This window comes from Helianthus annuus, chromosome 5 (assembly GCF_002127325.2).
Source record: "Helianthus annuus cultivar XRQ/B chromosome 5, HanXRQr2.0-SUNRISE, whole genome shotgun sequence".
NCBI lineage: Eukaryota > Viridiplantae > Streptophyta > Magnoliopsida > Asterales > Asteraceae > Helianthus > Helianthus annuus.
In genome coordinates this window covers 121,472,326-121,487,027 of record NC_035437.2, presented here as the reverse complement: position 1 = coordinate 121,487,027, position 14,702 = coordinate 121,472,326, and positions in this window count along the sequence as shown.

Genomic DNA, 14,702 nt, shown 5'->3' with positions numbered 1-14,702 from the left:
TGAAGAGGATCAAAGATCACACTGGAACCCTGCACATCAAAAACAGTACAACATGAATCAACATACTTAGAAAAATCTCAACTTCAAAACAATCAAAAGCAAAATCAACTAAGTGCACTAGAAGCGGAATCACTAAAAAAACTCTCTAAAGCGAAATCAGATTTAACATTTAGGAACGGAATCTCATTAGATGACATATGAGCGAAATCAGACTTTATGCACAAGAGCGGAATCACCTGACTAGTCAGTTTGGGGCGAAATCAAGTTCAAACTATCAAAACTTGTTGAATGATAAAATTGACATGATTAACTTGTTCATCTGTTAATTCCGATCACAGGGTCATCTTTTAATTTTATTTTTGACCTCTCAAACACCCTAGATCTACGTCTGCAACATCCATACATTGACAAACATGAAATTTGTTCAGAACTGAAACAATCAACACAAAAGATTATGAACTATACACTAAGACGACAACACATGTTTGATTTTATGATCAGATTTAACATATAAAACCCTAAAACTACGTTATGGTTCAACAGTCATGCCGACAGTTCAAATACAACAAGATATAGGTCAAATTGAGCCTAATACTACCTTGCCCATGATTATACACTAAGAAAATAACAAGATCTGGTGGAAAACGGGCAGCAATTCGGTAGGAACACAAGGTTTTTAGGGTTTTGCTCACAGTCGCCGGAGAGAGAACACTTGGAACGAAATCAGTAAAGTGTGTTATGAGCGGAATCAGATGGCTTTTATAGCCGGTCTGATTTCGCTGGTAATGACCAATGAACCTCTCGAGCGAAATTAGATGTGAAGCTACAAGCGAAATCAGATTTTGAAGCAGTTTAGAGCGAAATTACTTTTAAGTGTATTAGGAGCGAAATCAGAAAATGTTTTTCAAAAATTTTAACTTTTTAACACTTTCCGATTGTTCACCGACACACCCAGTTAACCAAGTCCAAGTCAATGACCTTGGTCAACTGATTGGCCTACCAAGTCCAAGTTAATGACCTTGGTTGACCGAATTATGAAGTATGCTGATATTTTAATCTGAAAATAGTTCAAATTAATGAACTTTCGAACATTTTGTACTTTCAAACACATTTCAAACTGTCAAACAATGTACCAATCACAGTTTAGCATCTCCTGCTTACCCAGCCCTCATCAAACACAGACATGATCTGCACAAAGCTTTGATCGTCTGATTCCCAACGTCGGGTGTCGAAAATAAGATGAGAAACTAAAATCTTTTTGGATTTTTAACAGAATAAACTGAAATCTGTACACACAATCTTTTTGTGAGCGTGTTAGGGGATCATATCAGCTGCCGACTAGACAAAGCACCATTAAGCTATTATTTCATACCAAGCTTTAAACAATTCGCGTAGATTGCCGATATACTGATCCTCTTAAATTCTCACAAAACTTTCAATCTTTCAGGGATACAGAATTAGTGTTTTAAGACTTAAACCTCTACATGTATCCCACCTCAGTATATACTCTCGTATCCAGATCCCAGTATTTAGTCTTACAGGTGAGTATACCTAGATGATATCTGTAATGGGGTGAATTGCGAGGGCCGTGAGAGCTCAGGTCGATACTTCCGTATACGCAGAGAGATAACGGCTTCGACTTTACAATGGGTCCCCTTTAGAGGATCTTTTGATTACAACAACACATGATTAACATTTTTCAATGTGTCATCATTTACTATGCTGAGAGGAGGCTTTACATGTAAAGCATATGAGTAAAGTATTATCCGGGGACTAGGTCAGTATTTCCATACAGCAGAAGTCCCGGGATAATACCCCAGATATCACTAAGCATAAAGACCTAGTATCTCAGAATACGGAACCTTTCAAACAAGATTTCGAGGGTTACCCACATATCCTGGAGGTGTTCCCCACGTAGACGCAAGTAAATTTTAGGTTTATATCCCAAACTGATCTACTGATTTTGTAAAAACTGTAGGTTCGTGAAACGACCTAACGAGTCGATCAGAAGAGCGCTCAGACCGAATCAGAGGCGGAATACATTGATTTGGTCTTCGTTCAGCTTGCATTCACTATTAACTGTCTCTTTTATTAATCTTGTAACAATTTACAGTACGTAGACACTTCGACGGCACCTCGGCGTCGGAAACAAGACTGTTACAAATGAGAAAGTTTGAAGGCTATTTATAGGATCAACCCTTCCGTTTGAAAGTGACATGCCACCTTTCAAACGGACACGATTTCAAACGGACATCTTTCAAACGAAACCATTTCAAACGGACTCCTTCAAACTTTCAGCACTCTTCAAACTTTCAGCTTCAAACTTTCAGCTTCAAACTTTCAGCTTCAAACTAAACCCTCTGAAAGTGTCAATTCCAACAAGACTCGATACAAGACGAAGTCGACAGATGCATGCACCAACAGACTCCCCCTCAGATGTTGACGAGTCGCACGTGTCGAGTCTTCGCATCTTCAGTCTTGAACAGTCTCTTTTCTTTCTTAGCATATACCAGGATCTTCTCTTTGGCTCTAGCCTCGTCAGACTCCCCCTTTCATCGTGATGGGATCGCTATCTGGAATTAGCTATCACCTTGAGATCAAATCCTAGCTTTTCAGTTTAAGCTCTTCTCAGGTTCTGATGTATCTCCTGACTTTCCGTAGCAGCAGGATCAGAAACCTACACATCTCAAACACTCTATTACAAACCAACAAAGTTGTGATTCAACTTAATGAATCAACTAAACATTTGAGAATTTTCACATTTAAAACTTTTCAAATTTGAAACATTTCAAATTCTAATTCAAATTAATGAATTATTTTAAACATTTCAAACCAATTAACCAAACCATCTGTTCATCATGTTTAGCCTTTGAGATTTTGAAAATTAGCTCTCCAACATCAGTTATCGAAAATCTTTTTGGATTTTTCAAAATATGAGACATAAAGCAGAAACAGAATTTTAAATGCAGAAATGAAATATGTACAAACAATATTTTTGTGAGTTCGTGCAAGAGGATCATATCAGCTGCCGACTAGACATAAGCTGTTATTTCATTTTAAGCTTTTAAACAGTTCATGCCGATATACTGATCCACTAAAATTCTCACAAAAATTTCAACCTGTTCGGGATACTGAATTATTGTTTTAGAACTTAAACATCTACATGTGTCCCACCTCAGTATATACTCCCGTATCCAGACCCCAATATTCAGTCTTACAGGTGAGTATACCACAGCTGATATCTGTTAAGGGGTAGATGCGAGGGCCGTGAGAGCTCAGGTCGATACTTCCGTATACGCAGAGAGATGACGGCTTCGACTTTAATGTGTGTCCCCTTTAGAGGATCTTTTATTTACAACAGCAGCGACTATCAATTTTATTGTTTCATCAGCATGCTGAGGGCGAGCTTATATTTCAAAGCTTTTTGCAGAAAGTATTATCCGGGGACTAGGTCAGTACTTCCATACAGCAGAAGTCCCGGGATAATACCCCAGATATCACTGAGCATAAAGACCTAGTATCTCAGAATACGGGACCCTTCAAACAGGATTTCAGTGGTTACCTATATATCCTGGAGGTGTTCCCCACGTAGACGCAAGTGATATTTATGTTTATATCCCAAACTGATCTACTAATTCTGTGAAAACCTATCGGCACATCTTTAGCGAGACTGCTTAATTGCATTTATCCATTACAAATCATTAGCATATTGCGCCAGTCTAGCTGATGTACTATCATGTCCCCTATTCGCACCAAAACTCATTTTTTATTTTTCGATGTTTTTGACATTTTAAAATTTTCTATTTTTTAAAAATTTTACTCCCCCTAAAATCAAAATATGTTTCAATTTTGATTTTCTGGGAAAATTTGAAACAAACTGTACAAAATTTGGCAACTTGATGAGAATCGCATCAATTCTCCATCCACATGGCGTAAACAATCAGAACTCCCCCTCACAACAAACTATTTTCCCATTGTGATTTCAAAACACTTAAGTTTGTTTTAATCAAAATGGTTTTTCCGGAAAAATTAGTTTATTTACCAAACATTTGTAGGTACGGGGTTACTTCATCACATTGTTTTCTACACACACATGACAGATTTTACAATTTCAGTTTTAGATCTCAAACACCACTTGTAGAAAATCAAGTACAACTTAATGTCCCTGATTTACCACATGTAAAACGAAAAATCACCAAAGTGAAATTTCTCAAGAAATGTGCCGATTCATGTTCCACGCTTACCAACCTGGGAACTCCGGCAAGTCAGGTTTTTCTATTTAAACAGATTCACCCAAGCCTGACGGTCCTTGGGTGATTTCGAATTCTTGTTCAACAATGGTGGAAAGTTTGCATCATCCATTGTTAAACCCGAATTCTCCTTTTTTACCTCAACCAATGGCTCCTCTGACTTTGACGAACCAGAATCATTGCCTGCACATGGCTTGTCTGACTTTGACCTGTCAGATTCATCGCCAACCATTTTCTTCTTCTTCTTTTCTTCTTTCGTCCTCAGATTTGTATCTGATGAATTCGTCTTGCTTGACTTTGCAATCGAGGAAATCGATTCATCAGAACTCTTATTCTTACCAACGGATGAACCCGAGGACACAATCTTCTCCAGATATTCTCTGGCCTTCTTCCTCTTCTTTCGCAGTCTGTCTTTCTGCCCCTGAGAAAGCTTCACTTTCTTTTCTTGAACTTTAGGTTCTTGAACCTTCTGTTCTTTGGGCTTGACGTTGACTGGAATCTTTGCCAATTTTTGAGACTTAGCCCTCAATCTGTCATTCGATCTCCTTGGGCAATCTCTGGCAATGTGACCTTTGATTTGACAGTTAAAGCATCTTCTCGTCTCAAAATTCCTTCTCTGGCAATTAACAGCAATGTGTCCCTGATAACTGCATCGGTAACACACTCTGTTATCGTACCAATCACCATTTTCAGCCCAAATACTCAGATCAAAGCATTGTTTGGCTTGGTGATATTCCTTTCTCCTGTTAATTGCTGGGTTTGACTTTTCAGCACTGTGGTTCGACCTGCACCACTTATTACCAACAGTTTTTGAGTTTTCGTTTTTCAATTTCTGTGATTTTTGATTGCGATTGGATGATTGATCTGATGAGCTTTTATTTTCTTTTTGAACAATTTTCTCAGTTTTAATTTTTTGTTTTTGTTCCACTTTCTTCTTCAAAGGTTTTTGCTTAGAGCATTCTCCCTTTTCAGTCGATTGTAGAACAGTTTTCTGAAATTTTTCTTTTAATTTCAAAAACAATTTTTGTTTTTCAATTGTGTCATCTTCATCATCAGATTTCTCATCACAATCTTCAACTTTGACATTATCAAAGTTTGTGACATTGTCACTTATTGGAATTGAATTGATTGGTTTTGGACAGGGAAAATTCAAACTGTCTGAGGAAGTCACAAAACCTTTCAATTTCTTCTCAAGTTCATCAATCTTGTTTCTTGAATTCTCAGCTTCATTTTCAAGCTGAGATATTCTTACAAGATGAGACTTGATTGATTTTTCATTTTCATTCTTCATGTTTTCAAGAACAGACTTTTCATTTTTCAAAACTTTTATCTGTTCTTGAAATTTCATTTCATTTGCTTTCAGATTCTTGTTTTCCAGCTTAATCCAGAAATCCTCATCTTCTGAAGATTTCTTTTTGCTTTCAAACTCTTTTTCTAACTCTTTGATTTTCTTTTGAGCACATTCACCTTCTTTTTCCAATTTTATAATTTTCTGAAGATGGGAATTTATCATTTTTTGTTTTTCAATGTTGTTTTTGCTAAACACATCTCTCCCATCTTCAAGAATTTTCATTTGTTTTTGAAATTCTTTTTCAATTCTTGATTTTTCAATTTCAAAATTTTTAATCTTCTCTTCAAAAATTTTTGCCTTTTCTTTCACACTTTTGTTTTCAGATTTCAAACTGTTCAAACCATTCAACAGTTTGTCATTTTCAGTTTTCAACTTCTCACAATTTTCTTTTAACATAAGAATCTGCTTATCATCGGTCTGCTTCTCGTCTTTCAACTTCTTGATCTCCAATGCCAAACTTTCCGCATCTTTTACGAGTTTGTCATTACCAGTCTTAAAGTTGTCACATTTGAAACACACTGATGCAGAACTTGAAGATTCATTCTTCACAAATTCTTCATTCTTTGCCTTTTTCTCTGTCTTGTATGTTCCTGCACAAACAATTTTAACAAAATCAAGAGGATTTGAATTTTCATCAATATAACACCCCCTTTTAAAGTCATATTTCATGTTCTGTTTTGCAGCAAAACACATACATATTCTCTTATCAATTTCAGAATTACATCCAAATTGATTTTATCTAGATTTCCAAAATTCATTTCATTTAGATTTCCTATAATTTTATTCATCAATAGCTTCTTCTTATCAGAATTTTCATAATGACGCTTTTGAAGTTTACTGATGAAATTAGATGGATGTAATTTCAAAAATTTAGGCTTTTGTTTTAATTTCTCTAAAACCTTATCCCATTCGGCAGGTAAAGCGTCTACTAACTTTGATACTTTTTCAGTATCTGTCAATTTTATTCCAAACGATTTTAATTTGTCCATCAAGTAATCAAATCTCTTTCCCATCTCTTTCACGGTCTCATCCTGTTGACAAGCAAACCTTTCAAGTCTAAGAGTCCAAATCTTCTTATCATCTTTTTCATACATACTCGTATGATACCAACCAAATCTATTTAACCTTTCAACCAACTCATTCTCCTTTTCATCAAACATCTTGTCCATCTTTCAAAAAACAACCTGTTCAAACGAAATACCAAGTTCAAACTAGATCCCTTTTTCAAACGGAACCCTTTCAAACGGAAGGGTCAGTTTCAAATGGAAGGGTCAGTTTCAAACGACAGCTTCAAATGGAAGGGTCAGTTTCAAACGACAGCTTCAAATGGAAGGGTCAGTTTCAAACAGAAGGGTCAGTTTCAAACTAAACCCTCTTCAAACTTTCAGCTTCAAGTGTAGTAAACCGAGACTCGATATAAGACGAAGACGACAGATGAATGCACCAACAAAAACCTATCGGCACATCTTTAGCGAGACTGCTTAATTGCATTTTAAACGTTACAATTCTTTAGCGTACTGTGTCCGTCTAGCTGATGTACTATCATTTCCCCTATTCTACACAAACTCTTTTTGAAGTTTTTCTAATGTTTTTGGATTTTTGTATTTTATCATATTTTTGTATTTTGCTGCGAATTTCTCCCCCTAAAAAGAAAAACATATTTTTGAGTTTTTGTTTTTATCGAAAAGCAAAAAATAAACTGTACAAACAAAGTTGACAACTCGACATGGTTCACGTCAGATCGCCGCCCAACTCGGCTTCACATTCTATTACCCTCCCTGATTGCAGATTTTTCATCCCGTTCAATTTCAAAAGATAGTAAAATCTCTTTTTGTCAAAGGGTTTAGTATAAAAATCCGCTTTCTGATCATCGGTGTGCAAGTGTTCAATCCGAATTAACTTTTTCTCGTGACAATCACGGATAAAGTGGTGACGGATTTCAATGTGTTTTGTTTTAGAATGGTGAACCGGATTTTTAGTGATGTTAATAGCTGCTTCATTGTCCACATAGATCGGAGTATCTAAGAACTGCAAACCGAAGTCGCGCATCTGCTGTTGGATCCAAAGGATCTGCGAGCAACAGCTGGAGGCTGAAACGTATTCAGCCTCGCATGTAGAGAGCGCTACTGCGGTTTGTTTCTTGCACTGCCAGGTGACGAGTCGAGTTCCGAAGAACTGACACCCAGCAGTGGTGGACTTTGCATTTTGCTTGCAGCTTCCAAAGTCAGAATCAGCGAAACCAGATAAAGTAAAGTCACCCGATCGAGGATACCACAAGTCGATGCTTGGGCAGCCTTTCAAATACCGTAAGATACGTTTCACAATGGTCAGGTGTGACTGCTTTGGATTCGACTGATATCTGGCACAGAGGCATGTCGGGTACATGATGTCTGGACGGGAAGCCGTGAGATACATCAGAGATCAAATGATTGATCGGTACAGTGTCTCGTCCATTTTCACTCCATTTTCGTCTGGACAAATCCCGTGATTTTGTGCAAGGGGGGGTTGATTCAGGACTGCAATCTGTCATATCAAACTTGTCAAGCACGTCCTTCACATACTTCGTTTGGTGAATGAAGATTCCATCGGGCATTTGCTCCACCTGCAGCCCGAGGAAGAACTTCATCTCCCCCATCGAACTCATCTCAAACTTTTTCTTCATCACTTTCTCAAATTCTTTACACAGGTCGTCGTTGGTGGAACCGAAAATGATGTCATCAACATAAATCTGCACGATCAACAAATGTCATGCCTCTTCCCTAGTGAACGAAGTGCTATCTACTGTCCCTCTTGTGAACCCGTTGGCCAACAAGTATTGGGAAAGCGTCTCGTACCAGGCTCTCGGGGCCTAGTGAAATCCGTAAAGCGCTTTGTCCAGTAGATACACCTTGTTTTTGTGCAGTGGATCTGTGAACCCCGGCGGTTGCCCCACATACACTTCTTCTCTGATTTTTCCGTAAAGGAAGGCAGATTTGACGTCCAGCTGGTACACTTTAAAATCTTTCCATGACGCGAAGGCTAGAAAGATCCAAATTGCCTTGAGTCTGGCAACCGGCGCGTAGACTTCATCGTAGTCTATGCCTTCTTGTTGACTAAAACCTTGTACCACTAGTCGCGCTTTGTTTCTCACCACGACGCCTCTATCATCTCGTTTGCACTTAAAAACCCACTTTGATTTGATTAACTTTTGATTATGTGGCAGATCGACGAGTCTCCAGACACCCTGCTTTTCAAATTGTTGCAGCTCCTCCTGCATCGCATTTACCCAGCTATCCTCAGTCAATGCCTCTTTTTAAGTTCTGGGCTCGATCTGCGAAATAAAACACTTTAATGAGACTTCTTTTTGCACATCAGCAATAGAAGAATAGAAACATGTAAGAGCTCGGTTTATTTGATCTCTGGTTTTGACACCACTTTGCAGGTCACCAATTATCTGCTCTGACGGATGGTAAGACAACGTCCGAGGCATACCATTGTCAGGTACATTCACTTCCGATTGCAAGTTCGATATTTCAAGATCAACGGTTTGATCCTCAGCTTCCATTGGATTCTCGTCAAAAGTCGGAGCGGGTTTCGCTTCTGAGTCGTCAGATTCGTCAAAAGATGGAGCTAGTTCATCTGGTGGTTTGTGAGCTGTTCCACTCGGTCCGGCTTCATCATCGTGAGTACCCCCGGTGGGTTGAGAAACTTCTAGCGGTCTAGACACTTGCTCTTGAGACATATATTGCTGGTACCGGTACAGAAGAGCTAGTTCCTCATCACTCGGCTGAACCGGCAGTTGAAACGACTCCCAGAGCTTATCGTAATCGAACAGGAATCTTTGTCTGGGAAGTTGTGGTGACGGAGTATGCTTCTGACAATCCACATGCTGGACTTGAATCACTTTCCCCAGGCACGGTACGAACACCCTCTTCAGCGGGCTTGCGTAACCTACAAAGAAACCCTCATTAGATTTAGCGCCAAATTTACCGTTTTCATCAATAAACGTGCAAGGAGACCCAAATGGCTCCAGGAACTCTAGATTCGGCTTATATCGATGCAGCAGCTCAAAGCATGTCTTTTTGTACTTCTTGACAGTAAGAACACGATTCAACGTGTAGCAGGCTGCAGATACTGCTTCGCTCCAGAAAAAGATTGGTAGCTTGGAATCGGCTAACATTGTACGGGCTGTCTCTATTAGGGTCCGATTCTTTCGTTCAGTGACGCCGTTCTGCTGTGGTGTGTACGGCACACTGAATTCATGAAAAATTCCCTTCTCGTTGCAAAACTCATACATCTTGTTGTTTTTAAATTCCGTTCCGTTGTCACTATGAATCCTCCGGATCAGCAGCTTATACACCGTTTCCATCTTCTTGAATAGCACCATTAATGACTCAAAAGTTTGATCTTTTCTTTCTAAGCACACTACCCACAAGAATCTCGTAAAGTCATCAGTCACCACCAGGCAATACAAGTCTCCGCTGATGCTCTTTACGTTGACAGGCCCGAAGAGATCCATGTGTAATCTCTCAAGAGGTAACCTGATTGTGTTGAGGATCTTCAGTGGGTGTGACTTCCGAGTCTGCTTCCCTTTCTTACACGCTACACAATCATCATTCAAGTGAAAATTCTTCAGATTTACACCATCAACCAAATCATTGTGTACTAAAAAGTTCATTTTACGCACATGAATGTGGCCCATCTTACGATGCCACATTATCGAATCTTTTTCCGTCGCTTTAGTCTTTGACACAAAACATTGTTTCTGATGAGTTGTTGGTGTTGCGACGCTCATATCAAGAATATAAAGATCGTTTTCTCGCAGAGCGCGCAACAACACCATCTCATCAGAGATTTTAAACCCTGGTTTCAAAACCACACATTCTGTGTTTGTAAAATGTACACTAAAAGCTTTATCACAAATTTGCGAAATACTGAGTAAATTGTTTTATAATTCTACTATATAGTTCACTTTGTCGAACGAAATCACGCCATTTGTCAATGTTCCTTGACCAACGATTCTCCCGCCTTGATTCCCAGCAAATCCCACATAGCTTCCATTGATGGATTTGACATCGTAGAGAAGAGCTTGCGTCCCAGTCATATGCCTTGAAGCACCACTATCCATAATCCACTTCGACAGTATAGACTTGGGCAGCCCCTGCAAACATCAAATCAGCTTATTCAAACAATGAAGCCCATGATTTTTTAACCTCAGACACACTGCCGAATACAACCTCACACTTCTCAACTGTTTTCGGAAAGTTAAATGTGACATTTGGACTCTCTTCTTTCACAATTGATTTTACTTTATTGGTTATCAGGGGAAACTCAACAAGAAATTTATCAATTTCATTTTCAAACTCAACAACATCGTCTTTAAAAATACTTGATTCAATTTTCAAAGCATTCTCCATCTTTTTGACCTCAACAGATGGTTTCGATTTTGCGACCCAAGATTGGTTTTCAAAAACTTTTGTTTTAGGGTAAATTTTTGAAGTCTTGCGAGTCTTAGAGGATTCGCCAATCTCGAAAGTCGATTTCGGCTTATCCTCCGACTTTAAAGATTCACCTCTCTTCAAAATGCGAACCGGAGAAACCATCGGCTTTTTACCTTTTGTATCAATCAGTGATTTTGGTCGAGGTTTTTGAACGATTGGTTTTTGAACAGTTTGTTTTTGAACACTTGGTTTTACAAAAACAGGTTTCTCAATCACTTTCTTGCACTGTTTCGCCATGTGCCCGATTTCACTACAGCGATAACACACCCTTTTGTCATATTCGACAAAAGTTGATTTGTATCTCTTCTTTCAACTTTTTCGCTGCATTGAAATCGTCCACAGCCTTTTGACTAAAAATATAATCCTTCTCATCGTCAACACTAGGACCAGCGACAAAAATATCATTCATCTTCTCTTTCGGCTTAAACACCTGCTTAGCCGTTTTCTTCTCAAAACCGATTCCTTTGTTTTTATAATTGTTTTTCTTGTTATTACCTTTACCATCCCCTTCTTTCTTTCCCGAACTTGTAGGACGTGATGTAACAAACGATTTTTTAGGTTTTGAAAAGAATTCATTGTTATTGACCTCATTAGTGTTCATTTCAACCAGCTTAAACACCTTTTCAACATTCTCAATCTTCACATTCTGAAGAGGATACTCGAAATCGGAATAAAGTTTGTCTGTTCCAATCATAGTGTACACCACTATAATCGGATCATCATTCGCACTCTTGTCCGATTTCGGTATGAACCGATCTAAGAAATTGCCTTCATATTCAGAATCACTAACAATCTTTTCAGATTGAGACTTTTCAGATTTATCACTCTCCTCATCCAACACCTGATCGACAACGGTTTTGATAACCTGTGATTCGTTGTCAGTATCGGATGCAGAGAAAGTGAAATCTATGCTTTCAGGCAAATCATCCTCAATCGATCTCAATTTGAGATTCAAAGCAGCTTCCACCCCATCTGGATATTTCTGTGTATAGTGATTCCACATTGGGGGTGGAACGCTCTTAAAGACTGGTGCAGCATGTGGCTGCTGTGGGACAATTTGTTCAAGAACATACGATGAAGCCACATAACTCATCAACTTTTTATCAATCCGATCATTTTCAATTTTAGCCAACTCAAGTTCTTTCTTAAGTGATGCGATCGTGTCTAAATGAAAATTGACCTCAATTTGTTTATCAAACAGTGTTGCTTTAGCCAATTTTGTTGCTTTATCATTTTCAACACTTTCCTTTTGGATCATTTTGATTGATACGCCTCTTTAACTTGGCCAAGGTCAAATTTAATCATATCAGCATGGTGTTTCAATTCCTGATACTTAGTGTCTTTTTCAAGACACTCCATGCACGGTTCTAAACACTGTTGGCATGGTGTTTCAGGGTTTGAAACAACTTTTTCCACAATCTGTTCAACACAATCAATTTTACCGACATTTTCTAACTCAGACTCATACATTTTGACTGATTTGATCTCCTGAACTCCAGATTTCTGATCAGACTCCTTTTTGACCGACACATTACTGACAGACTTTGACTCCTCGAGTTTTGAGTCTACCTCTTTGAGCTTTCCCATTAGAGCTTTATCAGCTATGTCCTTCAATGCCTCTCCAGTCAGCTCTTTCGACACGTCGATCAATTCTTCAACGACTTCTTTCTTATCTTCAAATCTTGGGCATGATCCGGTCTTTGGTTCTTCGAACTAACCTGCAAAAGATTCAAAAATTTTAGGAGGCATTATTGATTTCATTGAACTTGCCAATACCTCCTGCTCTGACTGGTAGTAATACACTTCAGCAGCTATTTCTTCAATATCGACCACATTTTCAGCAGAAACCTCTTCAGCAACCACAGAAACATCTTCAGTAACTATTTCCGGCTCAAACACCATCTCAGATATTTCGACTACTTCTGCCATCATGGCCTGCCCATCGCTACCGGGGATATATTTATCCCAACTGAAATCTTCAGCGGCCTTTTCATCGTCTTGATTCACAATGAGCGCTTTTTCCGGCTTATTCTCAATCTGCGGCCTCTGAACAGCTGGCTGTTGGTTTGGTCGGTGATAGATTGCCTGCCTATAATAGTCGTTTGTGAACGGGTTTTGATGATTGTTCACTTCACGGTTAGGACATTCTCTTTTGAAGTGACCACGTTCTTTACATTTAAAGCATGTAACTTTCGACTTGTCGAACCCTGACTTTTGATCGGGACCTGAGAGACTGTTCCGTCCTGTGATTTCCATGAAACGTTGAGCCCTTCGAACCAAACTTGCCATGCACCACTTGATATCAATCAATTCAAGCTCTTCGGGATCGATTTGGTCATAATCCTCTTTCGTCATGTCAGGATTACCGATCCTTCCTGCCACTAAGCCTTCATAAGCCTCGAGAACGGAAGCAAGTAGTGCGATGTGTTGTTTTGCGGCTGTTTCAGTTATCTCGTTTCCATTCTTGATATTTACCGCAATATTACACTGCACCCCAGAAACGTACGCCTGATGATTGGATCCTGTAGAACTTTGAGGTGAAGGCTGTTCCTGAGCTTTGACATTTGGTTCAAAGTTCATGAATGGTGAAGAATTCCTTGATTGAGGAGTGTTTGAGGAAACACTTGAGGTGTTATCAGCAATAAATCCCGTCTGTGTCTTTGGACTTTGATTGGTTGCAACTGGAATGTTGCCTTTGTAATACAGAGATACATCTTGCTGCACACTCGCTGAGTTCATCTTCTTGATTTTCAGCAATTCCAGCTCATGGGCTTCGATCTTCTCGATGAATGAGCTGAGGTTGAGATTCACAAAATCAGAATTATTCTTCAGCATCATTAGGTAAGTGCCCCATTTATCATACGGTAGTGCATCACACAGCTTATCAATCCATTCTTCATTCGTCTTTGTAATTTCCAACCGCTTCATTTCTACCACAAGATGACAGTATCGTTCGATTAACTGCTTTGTCGTTTCACCTTTAGTCCCAGTAAAAATGTCAAATTCTTTCTTGATTAATGCCTTTTTGCTTTTAATCATCGATACACTGCCTTGGAATTTCAGTTTTAAAGCTTGCCACACCGACTGAGAATTATCATCATGTTGCAGTAAAACTAGAATATCTTCTTTGATGGCCTGTTGCAGAATGCTAACCATCTTCTTTTCAGCCTTGAACTCAATCTGTTCAGTTTCCGTTAAACTCCCGATGCCCTTTTCCAATCCCAATCCGTCAACCGGTGGCACATACTTCTTCTCTATTTTCATCCAACATTCAAAGTGGTTGGCTTGGACCCAGTTTTTGAAACGGCCTGACCATCCGGCATATTCATCTAAACTCATAAGCTTCGGTGGCTTTTGCATCGTCCCTAACTCATTCTCCATGTTAACATTCTGAACTATACTCGCCGGACTTTGCGTAGCCATCATGCCACTTCCCGCAAACAGGTTGTAAAAATCTTGATGTTCCATTTTAAGTGACAAATTCCAAAAATGTTTAACTTTTTGACAAACAGTTTACTTTTGCCGAAAAACTTTCAACACAGACTGAGTTTCCAACACTCTATCACATACGAAACGGACTTAACGCTCAAACCATGATCTTTACACAAAAACAGACTTTTT